The sequence below is a fragment of the Mustela erminea genome, chromosome 8, assembly GCF_009829155.1.
Source record: "Mustela erminea isolate mMusErm1 chromosome 8, mMusErm1.Pri, whole genome shotgun sequence".
In the NCBI taxonomy this organism is placed as follows: Eukaryota; Metazoa; Chordata; class Mammalia; order Carnivora; family Mustelidae; genus Mustela; species Mustela erminea.
The window spans coordinates 80,889,495-80,913,029 of NC_045621.1; the positions used below are offsets into that span (position 1 = coordinate 80,889,495).

The following is a 23,535-nucleotide window of genomic DNA, read 5'->3' on the forward strand; positions in this document are numbered from 1 at the left end:
TTTCACCACTGTGTGGTATTAAATTACTGGCACAAATGGAAACTCAAGGGTTTTTCTTCAATCATCCCACAGGTACTCAGTGATTCCTAAGTAACAGAGATGACATAGTGGTAATTAAGTTCACCTTATTCCCACTGGAAAGCTCTAGCTTCCCAAGGGAACACTAAAGCAGCTGCAGTGGAGCAGTGGTTCAGTAACAGCCCTGAGAATGTGGTTTGCCCACCATACAGAGATGGGCTCTTCTTCTCACCTCTAATATTCCAAATTCAGTTCTTCACCTTACCCACTCCACATCCTCTCCTAGGTCCATTCAATTTTGGTCATCGGATGAGCCTCATTATTTTATCACGCAATCTAGATATGTTGAGAATTTTGCAAATCATCAAGTCCTGGTTTCCTGAGTTCTCTTTTTATAAATTTATACTTGCTTAATGAATTTATATAATTAAGGACAAGAAACACAAGAGTGGGGTTGGAGGGCTTGTACATGGATGGTTACCTGAAATGCCACAGATGAGATTGCCCACTCTTTGACATACGGCACGTAACCCAGGTATTCTGACGGTAATCTTAATGATTTACAATGCCTGTCACCTGAGAAGGCTCTAAACCTGAGTGTTAGTAACTGTTTGAATCACATGATCCACTTTGGCTAATAATCCTAAACTGTCTTTATCCCCAGGAGTGTGGGTAGCCCTATCTGGGTAAATAATTCTTGTTCCAAAAAATACAAGTATCATCCTTGCTCAGTCCTCTTCAATACTGGTGGTCCTTTGGATTTCAAACTCAAATGAAATGGTTCATTATCAAATGAAAAGAGCAGTATTGCAGGAATAGTCCTAATTTAAGGAATAGTTGATCGCTGACTATTCAAAAATCGTATTTCTGAAAAAGGTAAAAGTTCTCACAACAATTTGTTTGAAAAGGATTCTGTCTTCTCCCTCACATCATTCATTCTGGCTAGTCTTTTGTCGTGGCTATGTCATGGTGGGGTCTCTGAAGACACACTGTACAGAGACTACCAGTGAACATACTGCTCCTTACTCTGTTCCATGAACTCCTTGTTGGCCTCAGCCACACTGAGCTCTGGCCTGGGGTCACTGGGGGCATTACCTTCAACTTCTTCCTATGTCCGTGTCCAGCTTTGGGGATAGTCGCTTGAGGAGTAACTGTAGCTGTTGTTGCCTGTGTTCTAGTCATAACTCCACTAGGCATGGTAGTCTGGTACTGCTGGAAACACTGGTTGTAGCTACAAATGGACAACTGATCATATTTCACTGGCTTCACATAGCTCCCTTTAGTGACTGCTGCACTCAGAAGCACTGGTTTGGACCCCAGTCCCACTGTTCCCTGGCATCCTGTCGGGGTTTGCTTCTGTACAAGTTCATCCATGAACTCCATAAAACCAAAACCCTTAGACATAACCTGTCTGATTCAAAACCACCTTGTCTCTTCAACAGGACAGGCAGATGCTGGCGATCAACCATACCACATACCACTATCCCCCTCAACCCCACCCCAAAATGGGAGTACCCTGGGCTATTATCTGGTTATTTCTGTAAGTGGCAGAGTTTAGTTTAAAATGTTTTGCAGGTGTGTCTCCTAGAATACGTTTCCCATTAGTTTCATGCAAACTTTTTTCAGCTGTGACCAAATCTATGCGTTCTACAGAGCAATAGCCAGCTGGGATGCCAGCGAGGCTATCTACTTACTTTATTCTTATTTTTCAAGACTGTTTTGGCTATATGGGGTCCCATGCAACTCCATGTGAATTTTAGAATCAGTTTTTCAACTTCTACAAAGAAGTCATCTCAGATTCTGGTAAGGATTGTGTTGATTCTGTAGATGAATTTGGTTTCTTTCTTTCTTGTTTCTTTTCTTTTTTTTTAAATAAGGTATAATTGACATTTAATATTATATTAGTTCCAGGTGTACAACATAATGACTGGATACTTGTATATATTGCAAAATGATCATCATACTAAGTCTAGTAAACATCTGTCAGCATGCATTGTTACTATAATGTACATTTTATAAACATATTTATAAATTTTATAAATATTTAAGGACTCCTAGTAACTTTAAATATGCAATACAGTATCTCATTATCATCACCATGCTGTACATTATACCCCCATAACTTATTTATTTTACAACTGGAATTTGTAACTTTTGGCCCTTTTCACCCACTTCTCCCACACTCCGCCCCCTGCCTGTGGCAACCACTTATCCATTCTCTGTATCTATAGGCTTGGTTTGTTTTTATTTAGTTTCACATAACAAATGAGATCATAAGGTATTTCTTTCTCTGTCTTATTTCATTTAGCTTGACACCCTCAAAATCCATCCATGTAGTCACTAATTGTAAGATTTCATTCTTTCTTATGGTTAAATAGTATTCTTGTGTCTGTGTGTGTGTGACACATTTTCTTTGTCACTGAAGAACACTTATGTTGTTTCCATATCTTAGCTATTGAAAAGATGCTGCACAGAACATAGAAGTGCAGTTATCTTTTTGAATTAGTGTTCTCATTTTCTTTGGATAAATGTCCAGAAGAAGAATTCTGAATTGTTGGATAGTTCTATTTTTTAGATTTAGAAGACCCTCCATACTGTTTTCCACAGTGGCTATACCAATTTTCTTCTCCACCAACAGTGCACAAGGGTTCCCTTTTCTCCATATCCTGCCAACACTTGTTATTTCTTGGGTGTGAGGTAAGATCTCTTTGAGGTTTTGATTTGTGTCTCCCTGATGACGAATGATGTTGAGCCTCTTTTCATGTACCTGTTGGCCAATGATGTGTCTTCTTTGGAAAATGTCTATTCAAATCTTCTACCCACTTTTTAATCATATTGTGTGAGTTTTTTTCCTATTTATTTGTGTGTGTTCTCTATATATTTGGATATTAACCCCTTATCAGATATATTATTTACAAATATTTTCTCCCATTCCATAGATTCCCTTTTCATTTTGCTGATGGTTTCCTTTCCTGTGCAGAAGCTTTTTAGTTTGATGCACTCACACTTCTTTATTTTTGCTTTTTTGCCACTGTTGAGATGCATGTCTAGGAGTTTATTGCCTGTGTTTTCTTCTCAGAGTTTTATAGTTTTAAGCCTTACATCAAATCTTCAATCCAGGGGTGCGTGGGTGGCTCAGTGGGTTAAAGCCTCTGCCTTTGTCTCAGGTCATGATCTCAGGGTCCTGGGAACAAGCCCCGGATCAGGCTCTCTGCTCAGCAGGGAGCCTGCTTCCTCCTCTCTCTCTGCCTACCTCTCTGCCTACTTGTGATCTCTACATGTCAAATTAAGAAAAAAAAAAAAATCTAAAAAAAAAACCTCCAATCCATTTCTTTAGGTTTTGCTATCAATCTCTACACCCAGTATGGGGCTCTACATCACAACCCTGAGATCAAGAGTCACATATTCCACCAACTGAGCCAGCCAGTTACCCCTCATGTCTATAATGTTTTGAGCTAATTTTTGTATATGGTGTCAAATAGTAGTCGTTTCATTCTTTTGCATGTGGCTCCTCAGTTTTTCCAACACCATTTACTAAAGAGACTGTCCTTTCCCCAGTGTATATTCTTGTCTCTTTTTCATAAGTTAATTGTCAATTTTTGTATGGTCTATTTCTGGGCTATTTTATTTGTCCATTTTAAAATTGGATTATTTGTTTTCTTGCTATTGAGTTGTCTAACTTCCTTATGTATTTTGGATATTAACCCTTTATAAGATGTGTGGTTTGCAAATATTTTCTCCTATTCGATGGGTTGTCTCTTCACTCTGGTAATTGTTTCCTTTGTTGTGAAGGTTTTTGGTTTGGTGTAATCTCATTTGTTTTTTGCTTCTAATGCTGGTGCTTTGGTGTCATGTCCAAAAACATCACTGAGAAGAGGGATATCAAGAAGTTTTCCCCCATGTTTCCTTCCAGTAGTTTTATAGTTTTGGGTAGTGCAGTTAAGTCTTTAACACATTTTGGATTTTATTTATTTGTTTGAAAGAGAGGACGAGAGAGAGCATGAATGGTGGGAAGGGACAGAGGGAGAAGAAGTAGATTCCCACTGAGAAGGAAGCCTAACTCAGGGCTGGATTCCAGGACCTCGAGATCATGACCTGAGCTGAAGGCAGCCTCTTAATTGACTGAGTCACCCATGTGCCAGTCTTTAACCCATTTTGAGTTGCTTTTTTGTTTATAGAGTTCTCGATAGGGTCTGATTTCATTATTCTGTATGTGGCTAACTGGTTTTCCCAATAGCATTTACTGAAGAAACTCTCCTTCTCATTGTGTGTTCTTGGTAACTTGCTAAAGATCAATTGACCATAAATGTTTGGATTTATTTCTGGGCTCTTCATTCTGTTCCATTTGCCCAGTGTCTGTTTTTACACCATACTGTTCTGACTTCTCCAGCTTTAGAGTGTATTTTGAAATCGGTTAGTATAATGTCTCCAGGACTTTTTTTTCCCCTTCAAGATTGTTTTGGCTAATTCACATTCCTTTGGGGTTCCAGATGAATTATAGGATTTTTAAAATTTCTATGAAAAATGCCACTAGAATTTTGATAGATATTTTACTGAATCTATAGATGGCTATAGGGGACTAAGGACATTAAAACAATATTATTTTTTTTTCATCCATGAACAATGGATATCTATCCATCATTTTTGTGTCCCACATCTAGGGGTTCCCAATCTTGAGGACATGAGGGCCAGGCCTCTGGGGATGGAAGCCTGAAAACCCAACCTTGGGTTAAGGTTAAGGACTCGGGGTATGGCAGGCCCGATCTGCTGGTGGTGTGGTGGGATCCGCGGGGGGCTAAGTGGAGGGCAGGGTCAGATGGGGAGTCAGGATCCGGTTTTGTGGTTAGGCTCGCTGCTGAACTTATGGGTGTCCTCAGGGGACATGAATATTTCTCCTGCTCTGAGGATTTTTTGCATCTCCAAATGTCACAGTTTCCTCCTGGGTGGCAGGCCAACTCCTGGGGTGTGGCTTAAAGGTCCCCAACCTGGAGGTCCTGGAGGTCAGGTCTCAGGGGGTGGAAGCCTGAAAACCCTAGGGTTAGGGCCTAGGGGCATGGCAAGCCTGAACTGCTAGCGCTGAGGCGGCTGCCCAGGGGGCCGAAGAGAGGGCGGTGCTGGCCGGCATTCTAAGGTGACTCAGTCAACCCTTGCACCTGGTCTTTAGAGTACTTTCTTACAGGGTTCAGACCTCCACCACTCCAGAACTTGGGCTGCACGCAGACGGCTCTCCTGAAAGTCCCTGCCACCAGAAGTGAGCCCGGCGGGGGTCTCAGGCCAACTCTCACAAGCTTTCTGCCAAAATTGATATCATTTGGGCAAACTCCTGAGAATTGGCCAGCGTTGTGTGGCAATTCTGATAGGCGTTAGGCACTCTTTCTTTCTAGGTGTGTGTGACCTAGAAAATCCAACCTTGGGTTTTGTGACCACAGGCTGGCCCTCTGTGACCACAGGTTGGCCCACGCAGCTCCCCTGAGGACCCTGCTTAGGCGAGTTCCTAGGCAGCAAGAGTTGAGGAAGGGGGTCAGGCTGAACGTCAGGCTGTGTTTGTGGCCCCAGGGGGTGCCCAAGGTGGGGGTGGCCTCAGGGTGGCGTGCAGATTTCTCCTGTGCTGAGGGCTGTGCACGGCTCCAAAGGGCACAGCTTCCTCCTCGGTGGCAGGTGGACTCCTGAGGTATGGTTCAGGGGTCCTCAATTTGGAGGCTTGGGGACCAGGTCTCTGGGGACAGAAGTCTGTAAATTCAACCTAGGGTTAGGGTTAGGGTTTAGGGCCATGGTAGGCCCATTCTGTCAGTGCTGAAGCAGGATCCCAGGGGCGCTGAGTGGAAGGCGGTTTTCAGATGGAGAGTCAGGCCTGGGTTTATAGCGGGGGGCTACAAAAGGTAGGGTGGCCTCAAGGGGCAAGCAGGTTTCTCCTGCACTGAGGGATCTGTGTAGTTCTAAATGGTGTGGTTTCTGCTGGTGGCAGGCAGACTCTTGGGTGTGACTCAGGGGTACTCAACCTGGGGCTTGGGGACCAGGACTTGGGGATGGAAACCTGAAAACCAAACCTAGGGTTAAGGTTAGGGCCTAGGGGGATAGGAGGCCTGATCTGCAGTACTGAGGCGGAATCCTCAGGAAGGGAAGGGCGTAAGGCTAGTGTGTGTCCACTGAAGTTGGGGGTCTTGTCAGGGGGGCATGCAAGTTTCTCCTGTACTGAGGTTGAGCGCAGCTCCAGATGGCCCAGTTTCCTCCTAGGTGGCAGGCAGATTCCTGGAGTGTAGCTCAGAGGTCCCCAACCTGGAGGGCTGGTGGGTCAGGATTCTGGGGACGGTAGCCTAAAACCCAAGCAAGGGTTAGGGCTATTGCCTAGAGGCATGGCAGGCCTGGATATGTCGATACTGTGGCGGTATCCCTGGGGGGTTGAGTGGATGGCAGGAGTCAGATGGGGTGTCAGGGTCCAGATTTAGAGTCAGGGTGTCCGCCAATGTTGGGGTTGTCCTCCGGGGGCATGCAGGTTTTTCCCTCACTGAAGGTTTTGTGCTGCTCCAAATGGCATGGTTTCCTCCTGGGTGCCAGGCAGAGTCCGGAGGTGTGGTTCAGAGGTCCCCAAACTTGAGGGCCTGGGTGTCAGGTATCAGGGGATGGAAGCCTTAAAACCCAAACTAGGTTTAGGATTAGTGACTAGGGCATGTCAGGTCCGTTCTGTTGGTGCTGATGTGGGATGCCAGGAATGCTGAGTGGAGGGAGCGTTTCAAATGGGGTGTCAGGTCTGCGTTTATAGCCGGGGGACAGCTGAAGGTGGGGGTGCCTCAGGGGTGCATGCAGGTTTCTCCTGCACTGAGGGATCTGCGCAGCTCTGAATGGCAGAGTTTCTTCCTGTGTGGCAGGCAAACTCCAGGGGTGTGACTCAGGGGCCTTCAATCTGGAGGGCTTGGGGAATAAGCCTTGGGGGATGGAAGCCTGAAAACCCAATCTAGGGTTAGGGTTAGGGCCTAGGGGCATAACAGGTCTGATCTGCCAGTGCTGAGGCAGAATCCCCAGGGGGCTGATCTGAGGGTATAGTTCAGACAGAGCATCAGGCACTGGGTTTGTAGCCAGTGCGTCTGCTGAAGTTGGGGGTGTCCTCATGGGGTATGCAGATTTCTCCCTCGTTGAGGGTTCTGCACAGCTCCAAATGGCATGGTTTCTTCTTGTTTGGCAGGTGGACTCCCAGATGTGACTCAGGGATCCTCAATCTAGAGGGCTTGGGGAGGCATCTGAGGACAGAAGCCAGAAAACCCAACCCAGGGTTAGGGTTAGGGCCTAGGGGCATAGCAGACCCAATCTACTGGTGCTGAGGGGGAATTCCAGGGGGGCGAGTGGAGGGAGTGGTTCAGACAGGGCGTCAGGCTCTGGGGTTGTAGCCAGTGTGTTCACCGAGTTGGGGGTGTCCTCAAGGGCGCATGCTGGTTTCTCCTGTGCTGAGGGTTATGTGCATCTTCAAAGGGCACGGTTTCCTCCTGGGTGGCATGCGGAATCTTTGCTGTGGCTCAGAGGTCCCAAGTCTGGAGGGCTTCGGACCAGGCTTCTGGGACTAAGGCCTGAACCAACCTAGGGTTATGGTTAAGGCCTAGGGGTGTGGGAGGCCCAATCTGCTGGTGCTGAGGTGGGATCCTGGGGTGGCTGAGTGGAGGGTGCTGGTCTCACGGGGCGTCAGGCTCTGTATTTAGAGCCAGAGTGTCACCGAAGTTGGGGGTCTTCTCGGGGGTCATGCAGGTTTCTCCCTCGCTGTGGGTTTTGTACAGCTCTAGGAGGCACAGTTTCTTCCTGGGTGACAGATGGAGTCCTGGGATGTGGCTCAGAGGTCCCCAAACTAGAGGGCCTGGGGTCAGGTCTCAATGGATGGAAGTCTAAAAACCCATTCCAGGGTTAGCGTTAGGGTCTAGGGGCATAGCAGTCCAGATCTGCCAGCCCTGAGGCGGGCTTCCCTGGAGGCTAGTCGGAGGGCAGTGTTGGTCAGCATTTGAGGCGATCTGGGCCCTGTGTGCGCTGTGTTTAGGTCGCTTTCTCACAGGGCTTTGGCCTGCAACCACTCGGGACCACTGGCCAGGTCCAGTCGGCTCCCCTGAAGGACCTACCACTGGAAGTGAGATTGCCGCTGGTTCTGGCCAATTCTCACAAGCTTTCTGTCAAATCAATATCCATCTGGGCAGAAATCTCATGAGACTTGGCTGGCGTTCGGCAGCGATTCAGGCCAGGAGCATACCAAGTGTTGGGAGCACTTTCTCAATAGGTGTGTTTTGCGACTGTCCTGACCAAGGGCCAGCCCATGCGGCTGCCCTATGGGCTCCCACTGAGGTTAGCTCTCAGAGACAGAGTTCAGAGAGGGGGTTAGGCTGACCTTCAGGCTTGGGGTTACTGGTCCAGGGGGTAGCACCGATGGTGGGGGTGGCTTCAGGGGGGCATGCAGGTTTCTCCCATGCTGAGGGTTCCCTGCAGCTCCAAATGACACAGTTTCCTCCTGGGTGGCAGGCAGAGTTCTGGAGTGTGGCTTAGAGGTCCCCAGTATGGATGGTGTCACAGCCAGGCCTCTGGGGATAGAAGCCTGAAACACAAATTAGGGTAAGATTAGGGACTGGGGGCATGGCAGGCCCAATCTGCTGGTACTGAGGTGGATCCCCAGGCGTTGAGTGAAGGGTGGGGTTAGAAGGGGCATCAGATATAGAGCCAGGGTTTCTCCCGAAGGTGAGGGGTGTTCTCAGGGGGACATGCAGGTTTCTTCCTCACTGCGTGTTTTGTGCCACTCTAAAAGGGATCGTTTCTTCCTGGTGGCAGGCAGAGTCCTGGGGTATTGCTCAGAGGTCCCCAAACTGGAGGGCCTGGGGGTCAGGTCTCAGCCTGAAAACCCAACCTAGGGTTAGAGTTAGTGCCTGGGGCATGGGAAGCCCATTCTGCTGGTGCTGAAGCAGCATCTCAGGGGCAGTGAGTGGAAGTCGGGGTTAGATGGAGCATCAGGATCCGGGTTTATGATAAGGTTCACCACTGATTGTGGGGGTGTCCTCAGGGGGCATACAGATAGATGATTCCCACTCTGAGGTTTTTTTTTTGTTTGTTTGTTTGTTTGTTTGTTTGTTGTAGCTCCAAAGGGCACTGTTTCCTCCTGAGTGGTAGCCTGACTTCGGGGGTGTGACTCAGGGATGCCTAATGTGGAGAGTTGGGGACTAGGTCTCTGGGGATGGAATTTGAAAACCTAATGTAGGGATAGGGTTAGGGCATAGAGGCATGGCAGGCCCGATACGATGATGCTGAGGCGGGATCCCCCTGTGGCTGAGTGGAGGGCAGTGATCAGTGGGGGAGTCAGGCTCTGGATTTAGAGCCAGGGTGTCTGCTGAAGGTGGGGGTGTCCTCAGAGGGGCATGCAGGTTTCTCCCTTGCAGCTCCAAACAGCACAGTTTCCTCCTTGGTGACAGGTGGAATCCTGGGATGTGGCTCAGAGATCCCAAACTAGAGGGCCTGGGGGTCAGGTCTCAGGGAATGGATGCCTAAAAACCCAACCTAGGATTATTAGGGTTAGTGACTAGGTGCATGGCAGGCCTGATCTGTTGGTGCTGAAATGGGATCCCAAGAGTGCTAAGTGGAGGGAGGGTTTCAGCTGGGGAGTCAGGCCTGGGTTTATAGCCAGGAGAGCTGCTGAAGGTGGGTGCAAGCAGGTTTCTCCTGACCTGAGGGATCTGTATAGCTCCAAATGGCACCGTTTCTTCCTGGGTAGCAGGCAGACTCCTGGGGTGTGACTCAGGGGTCCTCATGGAGGGCTTAAGGGCCAGGCCTCTGGGGACAGAGACTGAAAACCCAACCTAGGGTTAAGTTTAGGGCCTAGGGCCATAGAAGGCCAGATCTGCCATTGCTGAGGTGGGATTCCAGGGGGGCTGAGTGGAGGGTGTGGTTCAGACAGGGTATCAGGTTCTGGGTTTGTAGCCAGTGTGTCCGTCAATTTGGGGGTGTCTTCATGTCTCATGCAGGTTTCTCCTCTGCTGAGGGTTCTGCTCAGCTCCAAACAGCATGGTTTCTTCTTGAGTGGCAGGTAGACACCTGTGCTGTGACTCAGTGGTCCTCAAAGTAGGGGTTTGGGAACCAGGCCTCTGGAGATGGAAGCCTAAAAACCCAACCCAGGGTTAGGGTTAGGACCTAGGGGCATAGCTGGTGGATCTGCCGGTGCCGAGCTGGGATCCTGGGAGGCTGAGGGGAGGGCATGGTTCAGATAGAGTATCAGACTCTGGGTTTGTAGCCAGTGTGTCTGCTGAGGTTGGGGGTGTCCTCATGGCACATGCTGGTTTCTTCCACACTGAGAGTTCTGCGCACCTCCAAATGACACGGTTTTGCCCTGGGTGGCAGGCAGAGTTCTCGAGTGTGGCTCAGAGTTGCCCAATCTGAAAGGTTTGGGGGCCAGGCTTCTGGGGACAGGAACCTGAAACCCAAGCTAGGGTAAAGTTAGGGCCTAGGGACGTGGCAGGCCCAATCTGCTGGTGCTGAGGCGGGATTCCAGGGTAGCTGAGATAAGGGCGGTGGTCAGACTGGGTGTCAGGCTCCGGATTTAGAGCCAGGGTGTTCACCAAAGTGTGGGTGTCATCAGGGGGTCATGCAGCTTTCTCCTCTGCTGTGGGTTCTGTGAAGCTTGAAATGGCATGTTTCCTCCTGGGTGACAAGTGGAGTCATGGGGTGTGGCTCAGTATTCCCCAATCTGGAGGGACAGTGCCAATGTGGCTTTAGACCTGTGGAGGGGTTGGGAGCTGCATTAGTCTACGGAAGGCCCAGCAGTGCCGGTTCACGCCACTGGAGGGAGTGGTGAGCTGTGGTGCGAGAGTCCCTGGACGGCATGGCAATGCTGCTTGCCACCACTGGAGGCAGTGTCGAGCTGCAGTGGGAAACAAGCCTTAAGAGGAGTCAGTGCAGCTTGTCGGGTCTGACGACGGTGGTGGTGAGGTGCTGGGTGAAAGACCCTGAAAGGTGAGGCACTGCAGCTTGTATTTACAGGAGGGAGTGGTGAGCTATACAGTCTCTGCTTCTCCAGGCTGAGGAGTGGTGGTAACAAACCGTGGAGCCAGGCCCCCACTCAGCGTTATGCCCTGTTTCCCCAGGTTTGGAAGTAATGTGCAGTCAGGATGGTTCAGGAGGGTCCTCCCGGTGGGGCTCTGGAGCCGGTGGCGGGGGGGGGGGGGGGGGGGGGGGGGGGGGGGGGCATCAAACCCGACTCATGCAGCGTTTGGAAGTGAGGAGTTGAGTGTTTGTTTGGAAGAGTATTTTTGCTTCTCCAAAAAGGACAAGAGCATTGGTCAGCTTTAGAAGTGAGTTAATGACCACTTAAGAAGCAAGCATGTGTCTCTCCTCCTCTCTCCTCCTCTCAGGAATTGGAGCAGGTGTGCAGGCTTCAGGTGGGAGGAGCCTGCTTATCCCCGCCTGACAACCCTTCCTCACTCTGGCTCCACGAAACCTGAAGTGTTGTTTTTTTTTTTTTTTTTTTTTAAGATTTTATTTATTTATTTGACAGAGAGAAATCACAAGTAGATGGAGAGGCAGGCAGAGAGAGAGAGACAGAGAGGGAAGCAGGCTCCCTGCCGAGCAGAGAGCCCGATGCGGGACTCGATCCCAGGACCCTGAGATCATGACCTGAGCCGAAGGCAGCGGCTTAACCCACTGAGCCACCCAGGCGCCCCAAGACCTGAAGTTTTGAAATCAGCGTCTGAGTCAGTCGTGCAGCTTGTCCCACGACGTCAGGGTTCAGAGAAAATAGCAGGCGCAATGGGCGCAATGTCACATCCATGCCAGGATGAGAGGTAAAACTTCTCTTTCACCCCAAATCTCCTGGGCTTTTTTCTTGTCTCCAGTGGAGCCACAAAGTCAAACTGAAGCAATCTAGAGTGGGTGCCAGAGCTCCTGAGTTTCCCTGCAGGGAGCCCATGGCAGGGGATCCCATTTTCTCTGTTTATTTCTGGCTTACAAAGGTATTTGGAACACCTCTTTCCTAGCCAATCCCTTGGATTAGAAAGGGGAGATGAGACTGACTTGGTGTGTGTTTTCTTCATCTAACTGCGTTTATTCCATTGGGCCTAGGCTGTGGTGGAATGGCAGGCATCTAGAATTAGGTGGCTGTTTGTGGTCAGATAGAGACTTGGATGATGTCTTGTCCTTTGTCAGAGGTGATGTATCCTAATGGTTTCTTTTCCTCCAAAGAGTTCCAATGAGGGCAGAGGGAAAATTCAAAAGGATTCCAAGGAGCCTTGGGAGCTTTAAAAGGGAAGCTTGACTTTCTAATTTCACTCAGTAGACCATCTAGATAGTTGGACATGCCATATTTTCTCTGCAGTTTCATGGGTGGTGAAGTCAGAAGGAGAATCTTTGGGAATTCCCCTGGATAAAGGCATTCTTGTGGCTTCAAGGGGCTTGGTGTCAGGAAAGCTGGGGTGAATTTCTGTGACTGCTTGCCTCACGCTGGGTGAGTCAGGTTATCCCACAGGTTTCCCATTTCCTCCTTAGGAAATTGCTGGCAGGGAATGTTCTGCTTAAAGCAGAATGCTCCTGCACTGTTGGTGGGCTTGCGGGCTGTTGCAGCCACTCTGGAAAAGAGTATGGTGGTTCCTCCAAAAGCTTAAAACTGAACAACCCTAGGATCTAGCAATTTCCCTCCTAGGTATTTTCCCAAAGGGCACAAAAATGCACATTCAATGGGGTACAAACACTGTGATATTTACAGTACCATCATCAAACATAGCAAAACAATGGAGGGAATCCCAATGTCCATTCACCGATGAGTATATATATATATATATATAAACCAGTGTGTGTGTGTGTGTGTGTGTGTGTGTGTGTGTATATATATATATATATATATAATTTCCCACATCTTCTGAATGGAATAGGACCCAGCTTCAAAAAGAATGAAATCTTACCATCTGCAAAGATGTGGATGGATCTAGGTGGATTAAGCTAAGCAAAATCAGTAGGACAAGACCAATACCCTATGACTTGACTGCTGTGGAATTTCTCAAAGAAAACAGATGAACATAGTGAGGGGAGAAAGATAGGTCAATGAGGAAACAGACTCAATGAGGAAACAGACTCAACCTTAGAGCACAAGCTCTAGAGAGCAGGGTGTGTGTTAAATGTGTGATGGTTCCTAGGGAGGGTATTTGTTATGATGAGCTCTTGGTGTTCTATGCAGGTGAAGAATCATGGAATCCTACCCCTGAAGCAAAGGAACTATCACAGCATGGAAACGAATTGGAATTGAAATCAATGAAGAAAAGAAGACCATGTTCTACTTCATGAAGAGTGAGGTGAAAATGGAGTGATTTTCGCTCTCCTGTTCTGTGGATGATCATTTTCAAACACACTGTGGTAGGATACACTAGTTTCTGATTGCCTAAGAAGTCCTCAGGAAGCTGCCACAAAAGATTCAGATGTCAGAACATGTACATGTTCCATTGATATGTTACTTACAGTTTGCCCAGGTAGAAAGGAAAGTGGAGAGAAATAGGACAGAAGAGGAAAGGCGGTGTTAAGCATTCAGGAGGTAGCCTTCTCCCTTTCTCATGAAAGCCTTGGGCCAGTGTAAATTTAGAAGAAGGAAGGAGGATCCCAGAGCTTTGTGGCAGACAGGGGAGTTCCAGGTCTGTCTAGAGTCGACAGGGTTTCCTGAAGAGAGTTGAGCCAGGCACGTGGCAGGCCCGAACTGCTGGTGCTGAGGTGGGTTGCCTGAGGAGCTGAGATGAAGATGGGGTCAGGCAGTGTATCAGGCTCCGGGTTTGTTGCCGGGGCCTGCAGAACATGGGGGAGCCTCGGCGGGGCATGCAGATTTCTCTGGCTCTGAGGGCTCTGCACAGCTCCAAATGGACTGGTTTCCTGCTGGGTGGCAGACGGACTCCTATGGTGTGGCTCCAGGATTCCCAATCTAGAGAGCTTGGGGGACAGGTCCCTTGGGAAGGAAGCCCAAAAACACAACTTAGGGTTATGGTCTAGGGGCATGGTAGGCCTGATCCCCTGGCGCTGAGGCGGGCTTCCCTCGGGGTTGAGTTGAGGGAATGCATCCAGAGGTGTGGCAGAATTGGGGTTTGTGGCCAGGGGGGCCGCTGATGGTGGGGGTGGCTTTAGGGGGGCATGCAGGTTTCTCCCTCTCTGAGGGATCTGCAGAGTTCCAAATGGCAAGGTTTTCTCCCACATGGCGGTTGGATTCCTGGGGTGTCACTCAGGGTCCTTAATCTGGGGAGTTTGGGGGCCAGGCCTCTTGGGATAGAAGCCTGAAAACAGAAGGTAGACTTAGGGTTAGGGCCTAGGGGCATGGCAGACTTGACCTGCCGGTGCTGAGGCAGGCTCCCTGGTGGGCTGACTTGAGGCTGGGCATCAGGCAGCATGTCTGACTCTGAGTTTGTGTCCAGGGGGTCCACAGAAGCTGGGGGTGGCCTCAGGGTGGCATGCAGGTTTCTTCCTCCTCCAAATGGCACAGTTTCCTCCCATGTGGCGGGTGCAGTCTTGGGGTATCACTGAGGCGTCCTTAATCTGTGGGGCTGGGTGGCCAGGCCTTTTGGGATTGAAGTCAGAAAACCCAAACTAGGGTTAGGGTTAGGGCCTAGGGCCATGGCAGATCCGATCTGCCGGTTCTGAGGCAGGTTCCATGGTGGGCTGAGTTGAGGGCAGGCATCAGGCGGCAGGTTTGTGACCAGAGCGGCCGCAGAAGCTGGGGATGCCTCAGGCGACATGCAGGTTTCTCCCACTCTGAGGGTCCTGCCCAACTCCAGAAGGCACCTTTCACTCTGGGTGGCAGGTGGAGTCCTGGGGTAAGACTCAGGGGTCCCCAATCTGGCAAGCTTGTGGGCCAGGAAGCCTGTACACTCCACCGAGGGTTAGGGTTAGTCACTTGGGGCATGGCAGGCCCGATTTGCTGGAGCTGAAGCAGGCTCCCCCCAGGGCTGAGTTGTGGACATGTGTCCAGCAGCGCACCAGATGTGGCTTTGTGGCCAGGGGGCCACGGATGGTGGGGGTGGTTTTGGGGGGGCATGAAGGTTTCTCCCTCTCTGAGGGTTCTGCAGAGTTCCAAATGGCAACATTGTGACCAAGGTGGCCATCAGAGTTCCAGCATGAGTGTTAGGGATCCCCAGTCTGGCAGGGTTGAGGCCAGGCCTCTGGGAATGGAAGTCTGGCCACGCCACCTAGGGTTATGGTTAGGGTTTATTGGCATAGCAGATCCAATCTGCTGGCGCTGAGGCAGGCTCGCCTTGGGGTTGAGTCAAGGACAAGGTCAGGAGGCACATCATGCTCTGAGTTTGTGACCAATAAAGCTGCCGAATTTTGGGGTGGCCTTAGGGAGGCAAGAAGATTTCTCCTGGTCTGAGAGTTCTGCACAGCTCCAAACAGCACAGTTTCCTCCTGGGTGGCAGGCAGACTCCTAGGGTGTGGCTCCGGGGTACCCAATATAGAGGGCTCAGGGAGAGGCCCCTGGGGACAGAAGGCTGAGTTGGAGCCTTCCCTAGGGTTGGAGTGAGGGCCTAGGGGCATGGGAGGCCTGATCCAGCAGCGGCGGAATGGGCACCCCAGGGGATGAGTAGTGGGAGGCATTGGCCTTGCATGCACCTCCCTCACAGAGTGCTTTATGGCGGGGTTTGGGCTGCAACTGCTCAGTACCCTGGGCCAGGCCCAGGCAGCAACCATGTGGGTCCGCGCTGCCAGAAGCAAGTTCACCGGGGGTTTTCCAGCCAATTCTCACGAGCTTTCTGCCCAAATCGATATCTATTTGGGCAGAAAGCTTGTGAGAATTAGCCCGCACTGGGCATCGATTTGGGCTGAGCTGGCGCCCACAGTCTAGAGCACTTTCTTGCTAGGTGCTTGTTGCGGCGATCTGGGAACACGGGTTGGGCCCATGCGGCTCCCATGTGGGACCCCGAGAAAGTAGCTTTCCGAGTACAGATTTGAGGGAGGGGGTCCAGCTGAGTGTCAGTCTCTGTGTTTGTGGCTCTGTTGGGCGCCGAAAGTGGGGATGGCCTCAGGGGGAGATGCAGGCTCCTCCCACTCTGAGGGTTTTGTGCAGCTCCAAAGGGCTTGGTTTCCTCCTGGGTGGCAGGTGGAGTCTGGAGTGTGGCTCAGGGGTCCCCAATCTGGAGGACTCCAGGGACAGGCCCCTGGGGATGGACCCTGAAAACCCAACCGAGCGTTAGAGCCAGGGACTAGGGGCATGGCAGGTCTGATCTGTGAGCACTAGTGCGGACAACCCAGTGGGCTTAGTAGTGGAAGGCACTGGCCTGGTGTGTGCCTGGCTCGTGGAGGGCTTTCTTGCGGGGATCAGACCGTGACCACTCGGGACCCCAGGCCAGACCCAGGTGTTAGCCCTGTGGGCCCACGCTCTGGAAGCAAATTCGCAGGGGGTTTTCTAGCCAATTCTCAAGAGCTTTCTGCCCAAATTGATATTGATTTGGGCAGAAAGTTCATGAGAATTGGCCGGCGTTAGATGGTGATTCGGGCCACACTCGTGTCCTCGGTCTAGAGTGCTTTCTCACCAAGTGCGTGTCATGGCCATCTGGGAACATGGGCCATGCCCATGTGTCTCTTGTGAAGACCCCTGCTTCCGTGTTTTTGGCCTAGTGGGGTGCCAAATGTGGGGGGTGGCCTCGGGGGGGGCCGTGCACAGATCCAAAACAGCACACTTTCCACCTGGGTCACAGGCAGAGTCCTGGGGTGTGGCTCAGGGTTCCCCAATCTGGAGGGCTTGAGGGACAGGCTCCTGGGGACGGAAGCCTGAAGACCCAGCCAAAGGTTAGAGCCAGGGCCTAGGCACGTGGCAGGCCTGATCTGCTAGCGCTGGGAAGGGCACCCCAAGGGGCTGAGTAGCGGGAGTCATTGTTCTCCTACGTGGTGGCTTTCTTGCATGGTTTGGTCCACTACCACTTGGGACTCCAGGCCAGGCACACACAGAGTCCTTGGGGTTCCTTGCCTCTGGAAGCGAGTTCGCTGGGGTTTTCTGACCAATTCTCAAGAGCTTTCTGCCCAAATCGATACCGATTTGAGAATTGGCTGGCTTGGGGCAGCAATTCGTGTTGCTGGAGCCTGTGGTCTAGAGCGCTTTCTCGCTGGGTGCATGTCGCGGCCATCCGGGAACAAGGGCTGGGCCCACGCGGCTCTCTCAAGGGCCCCCACACAGGACAGTTTTCTGCGGGCAGAGAAGATGGAGAGGTGCCAGCTGAACATCAACCTCCGTGTTTGCAGCCCAGCGGGTCGCTGAAGGTGTGGGTGGCCTCAGGCTGAGAATGCAGGTTTCTCCCACTCTGTGAGGTTTGCGCAGAATCGTACGGCACACTTTCCGCCTAGGTGGCAGGCAGAGTCCTGGGGTATGTCTCAGTGGTCCACAATCTGGAGGGCTTGAGGGACAGACCCTTGGGGACAAAGCTTGAAATCTCAACTGAGGTTTAGGGACAGGGCTTAATGGTATGTTAGGCCTGAACTGCCAGTGCCAGGGTGGGCACTCAGGGGGCTGAGTAGTGGGAGGCATTTGTCCTCATGTATGCCCACCTTGTAGAAGGCTTTCTTGAAGGGTTAATGCTGTGACTACTCGGGACCCTGGGCTGGGCCCAGGAGGGCCTGCACCGCCAGAAGCGAGTTGGCCAGGCCTTTTCCAGCCAATTCTAATGAGGTTTCAGCCCAAATCAATATCAATTTGGGCAGAAAGCTCATGAGAATTGGCCAGCTATGGGTGGCAAGTCTGCCAGCGCAGACGCCCATGGTCTAGAGCACTTTCTTGGTAGGTGTGTGTCACGGCCATCTGGGAACACGGGCTGGGCCCACATGGCCCACTCCTCACAGGGGAGCTTTCAGGGGCAGAGTTGAGGGAGGAGGTCTGGCTTAGCATCAGCCTCTGTGTTTGTGGCCCAGTGGGGCGCCAAAGATGGGGTTGGCATTGGGGGGCATGACTCTCTGAGGGTTTTAAAGAGCTCCAAAAGGCACTGTCTCATTGTGGTTGGCAGGTGGAGTCCTGGGGTATGGCTTAGGGGTCCCCAATCTGGAGGACTCCAGGGACAAGCCCCTGGGGACAGAAGCCTGAAAACCCAGCTGAGGGTTAGGGCCAGGGCCAGGGCCTAGGGGCATGACAGGGCCAGTCCATCAGCGCTGGGGCGGACACCCTAGGGTGCTGATTAGTGGAAGCCATTGGCCTCATGTGCGCCTGGCTCAAGAGGGCTTTCTCACAAGGTTAGGTCCATAACCTCTCCTGTCCTAGGCCAGATCCAGGGGGTGCCCTACACGCTGCCAGAAGCAAGTTCGCCAGGGGATTTTGGGCCAATTCTTACAAGATTTCTACAAATTGATATTGATTTGGGTAGAAATCTCATGAGAATTGGCTGGCATTAGGTGATGATTTGGGCTGTGCTGGTGCCAGTGGTCTAGAATCCTTTCTTGCTAGGAGCATGTTGCGGTCATTGGGGAACACAGGCTGGACCCATTCGACTCCCCTGAGGGCCACAGCTGAGGGGAACTTTCCAGGGCCAGAGTTGAGGGATAGGCTCAGACCAAGCCCCAGGCTCCATGTTGGTGGCCTGGTGCAGCACTGAAAGAGGGTTGGCCTCTGGGGGCATGCTGCTTTCTCCCACTCTGAAGGTTTTGTGCAGCTCCAAACAGCATGGTATCCTCCTGGGTGGCAGGCAGAGTCCAGGTTGTGGCTCAGGGGTCCCCAATCTGGAGGGCTTGGGGGCCAGGCCTCTTGGGACAGAAGCCTGAAAACCCAACTTAGAATTAGGGTTAGGGGCTAGGGACATAGAAGATCCAATCTGCCAGTGCTGAGGTGGGATACCTAGGGGCGGTTTTGAAGACAGGCATCTCGGGGTGCATCAGGCTCCGGGTTGGTGACCGGGGTGCCGCCGAAGGTTGGGGTAGCCTGAGGGAGCCATGCAGGTTTCTCCCTCTCTGGAGTTCAGCGCAACTCCGCATGGCAGTTTCCCTCTGGGTGGCAGGCGGACACCTGAGGTGTGGATCTGGGGTCCACAATCTGGAGAGCTTGTGGAACAAGCTTCTGGGGACAGAAGCCTGAATACCATAGGGTTCTGATTAAGGCATAGGGGCATGTCAGGCCGGCTTAAGGCTGGGGAATGTCTCCCAGCGATGAGACGGGCACTCCAGGGGGCTGAGTAGACGGAGTGTTTGGCCACGTATGCGCATGGCTTTTAGAGCACCTTCTCAAAGGGTTTGGGCAACACCACACAGGACAATGATTTGGGCACCAATTTGGGCAGAAAGCTCGTGAGAATTGGCTGGCGCTGGGTGGTGATTCAGATGGTGCGCTGGCCCCGTGCTGGGAGCGCTTTCTCACTAGTTGCATGTAGTGGCCTTGCGAGACTGCGAGCGGGGCCATGATGCTCCCTGAGGGTCCCCACAGAGGAAAGCTCCCCAGTGGCAGAGTTGAGGTAGGGTGTGAGCATTAGCGTCAGCCTCTGGATTTTTTGGCAGCAGGGGGTGCCAAAGGGCATTATGGCCTGAGGTGGGCATGCAGGTTTCTCCCACTCTGACAGTTTCCTGCAGCACCTGCCAGTGATGAGGCCTCAGGGGATGGAAGTCTGAGAACCCAGCCCTGGGTTAGGGTTCAAGCCTAGGGGTATAACAGGCCCACCTGCCAGTACTGAGGTGAGCTCACTGGGGGCTGAGTAGAAGGCGGGTTGGGCCGGCATTTGGAGGCTAACTGGGCCGCTTGTGCACCGGGCATTTAGAGTGCTTTCTCGCAGTCTTCGGGCAACACCACACAGGACCCTGGGCCATGCCCAGGCAGTTCCCCAAAGGCACACGCTGCTGGAAGCGAGTTTGCCGGGGTTTTCCAGCCAATTGTCATGAGCTTTCTGCCCAAATCAACACCGATTTGGGCAGCAAGAAGTGAGAATTGGCCGGTGCTGTGCAGCGATTTGGGTCCCTCACTGGCTCCATGCTGGGAGCGCTTTCTCATTAGGGGTGTGTTGAGGTCATGAGCGACTGCAAGCAGGGCCCATGCATCTATCTCCCTGCTGGCCCTGGCTGAGGAAGGCTTCCCCGGGGCAGATTTGAGGGAGGTGGTGTGCATTAGCATAGGGCTCTGGCTTTTGTTGGCAGAAGGGGTCGCGGAAGGTGAGGTGGGCATGCAGGTTTCTCCTGCTCTGAGTGTTTCCTGCAGCTTCCAAGAGCACGGTTTCCTCCTGGTGGCAGGAGGAGTCCTGCAGTATGGCTCAGGGGTCCCCAGTCTGGAGGGCTTGAGGGCCAGGCTTCTGGGGACAGAAGCCTGAGAACCCAGCCCTGGGTTAGGGTGCAGGCCTAGGTACATGGCAGGCTGCACCTACCGGTGCTGAGGCGGAATCCATGGGGGGTTGAGTAGAGGGCAGGTTGGGCAGGCATTTGGAGTGTCCTGGGCTATGCAAGCACCCAGTGTTTAGAGTGCTTCAGGGGAGCTGCCTGGGCCCAGCACAGGGTCCCGCGCGGTGTTGCCAGAAGCCTGCGAGGAGGCACTCTAAAAACTATGTGCACATGTGGGCAAAAGCCCCGTCTATTCAGTCCCCTGGAGTGCCCGTCTCAGTGCTAGGAGATCAGGCCTGACATGCCCCATGCCTTAATCAGAACCCTATGTCTGGTATTCAGGCTTCTGTCCCCTTGGGCCTGTCCCTGAAGCTCTCCAGATTGTGGACCCCAGACCCACACATCAGGTGTCCGCCTGCCACCCAGATGGAAACTGCCATCTGGAGTTGCACAGAACTCTCAGATGGGGAGAAACCTGCATGGCTCCCTGAGGCCACCCCAACATTCAGTGGCCCCCCTGGTCACCAACCTGGAGCCTGATGGTCCCCGTGATACCTGTCCTCAACATCGCCCACTGGGGATCCCACCTCAGCGCTGGCAGATTGGCCTGCCATGTCCCTGGCCCCTAATTCTAAGTTTTCAGGCTTCCATCCCAAGAAGTCTGGTCCCCAAGCCCTCCAGACTGGGGAACCCTGAGCCATTTAACATTCCCTGCTAGCAATTTCCTAAGGAGGAAATGGAAAACCTGTGGGATAACCTGACTTACCCAGCATCAGGCAAGAATTTCACCACAGGGTTCCTGACACCAAGCCCCTTGAAGCCACCAGCATGTCTCTATCCAGGAGAATTCCCAAAGACTCTCCTTCTGATTTCAACACCCACAAAACTGGGTGTTCCTGGCCTGAGTTCCTCGATGGCTGCAACACACACCTAGCCAGAAAGTGATCTCAACAGCAGGTGCGAGTGTGGCCTGAATTGCTGCACAATGCTGGCCAATTCTCACGAGTTTCTGCCCAAATCAATATCGATTTGGGCAGAAAGCTTGTGAGAATTGGCCAGAAACCCCCAGAGAACTCCTTTCTGGCTGCGTGGGCCTTCAGGAGAGCTGACTGGGCCTGGCACGAGGTCCCACGTGGTCGTGGCCCTAACGCTGCAAGAAAGTGCTCTACATGCCTCGTGCATGTGCAGCCTGGGTCACCTATGAATATCGGCCAATCCCCCTCCCCCCTTCAGCTTCCCAGAAGGCTGCCTCTGCACCAGCAGCTGGGGCATACCATGCCCCTAGCCCCAACCCTATGCCTGGGTTGGGTTTTCAGGCTTCTGTCCCCAGAGGCCTGGCCGTCAAGCCCTCCAGATTGGGGAACCCTCAGCCATACCACAGGACTCCGCCTGCCACCCAGGAGGAAGCCGTGCCCTTGGGAGCTGCAGGAAACACTCAGAGCTGGAGAAGCCCACATGCCCACCTCAGGCCACCCGTACCTTCTGTTCGCCTTTCTGCCAACAAAAATCGGAGCCCTACACTAATGCTCACCCACTTCCTCAAATCTGCCCCTGGGGAGCTTTCCTCTGCGGGGGCCAGCATGAAGCCCCGTGGACCCAAATTGCAGTTCTGCACGGCCCCAACACACATCTAGCAAGAAAGCACTCCCAACACCACACCAGCTGCAGCCCGAATCACTGCCCAGCGCCGGCCAATTCTCACGAGCTTTCCGCCCAAATTGATGTCAATTTGGGCGGAAAGCTCGTGAGAATTGGCTGGAAAGCCCCGGCAAACTCGTTTCCGGCAGCGGGGGCCTTCAGGGGGAGCTGCCTGGGCATTGCCCGGGGTCCTGCGTGGTTGCGCCCAAAGCCTGCAAGAGAGTGCGCTAAACCCTAGGTGCATGCACAGCCAGCCAGAAGCCGGGAACCCTCTGAATGCCTGCCCAGCCCACCGGGGAGCTTCCATCACCGCCAGGTGTGGCCTGCCCCTAGGCCAAACCATACTGCAGGGTTGGGTTCTCCGGCTTTCGTCCCCAGAGGCCTGGCCCTCAAGCCCTCCAGATTGGGGACCCCTGAGCCATACCACAGGACTCCTCCTGCCACGCAGGAGGAAAGATGCCATTGGGAGCTTCGGGAAACACTCAGAGTGGGAGAAACCTGCACGCCCACATCAGGCAGCCCTCACTTTTGGAGTCCCCTTCTGCCAAAAGAAGCTGGAGCCTGAGGCTCAGGCTGACAACCTAACTCAGCTCTGCACCTGGGGACCTCGCCTCTGTGGGGGGGCCTCCAGGAGCAGGTGGGCCCAGGTTGCTGTCTTGCATGGTCGCAACATGCTCCTAGAGAGAAAGCGCTCTCAGCACGGGGATGGTGTGTGGACCGAATTGCCGACCAATGCCAGCCAATTCTCAGGGCGGCTTCTGCCCAAATCGACATCGATTTGGGCAGAAATCCCCCTGAGAATTGGCTGGAAAGCCCCGTCAAACTCGTTTCTGGCAGCAGGGGCCTTCAGTGCAGCTGTCTGGTCTGGCCTGTGGTCCCGTGTGGTGTCTCTGGAAGCCTGCAGAAAGTGCTCTAAATGCCACTTGTAGGAGTGGTCCAGGTCTCCTTGAATGTCAGGGTAACCCACCCTCTACTTATGCCCCCCAGGGAGCCTGTTTCAGCAGCAACAGGTGGGCCCTGCCAGGCCCCTAGACCTGAACCCCAACTGTGGATTAGGTTCTCATACAGAGACTCCACAGAGTCTTGGCCCTGAGCCCCTTCAGATTGGGGACCCTTGAGCCATAACCCAAGAGAACATGTGCTCCCAAGGAGGAAACTGTGCCATTTGGAGCTGCACAGAACCCACAGAACGGTAGAAACAGCCTGCCCCCTGAGGCCACCGCCAACTTCCATGGCCCCTTGTCCTTCAGAACCTGAAGCCCCGTCTGACAGCTGCCCTCTACTCAGCACCCCAGTGATCCTGCCTCAGCACCTGCAGATCTTTCCTGTACTCCCAGACTCTCATGGGACCCTTCATGGGGAATATTCTCACTATAATCTTTTTTTCCTTTCATGGGCAGGGCCTGGGGTCAGGGAGGATAGATCCCAATGTCTTCCCGGTCTGCCACTGGAAAAGAAGAGCCCTCTCCCCCATTATCCATCATGGTGCAGATCTGGGGTGTGGAAAGCTACCACCTATGGGCCAAATGGATCTCCCCCTATGTTCTTGCAATCAAGTGTCTCTGGAACATTAGTTATGGATAGTCTGTGGCTGTTTTTAAGCCACAATGCAAAAGTGGAGTCATTGCCAGAGACATC

General features: G+C 52.5%; 1 pseudogene; it reads right to left on the minus strand.

Moving 5' to 3' along the window:
* Positions 1–1,000: 1,000 nt before the first annotated feature.
* Positions 1,001–21,889, minus strand: LOC116597086 (annotated as a pseudogene).
* Positions 21,890–23,535: the final 1,646 nt, after the last annotated feature.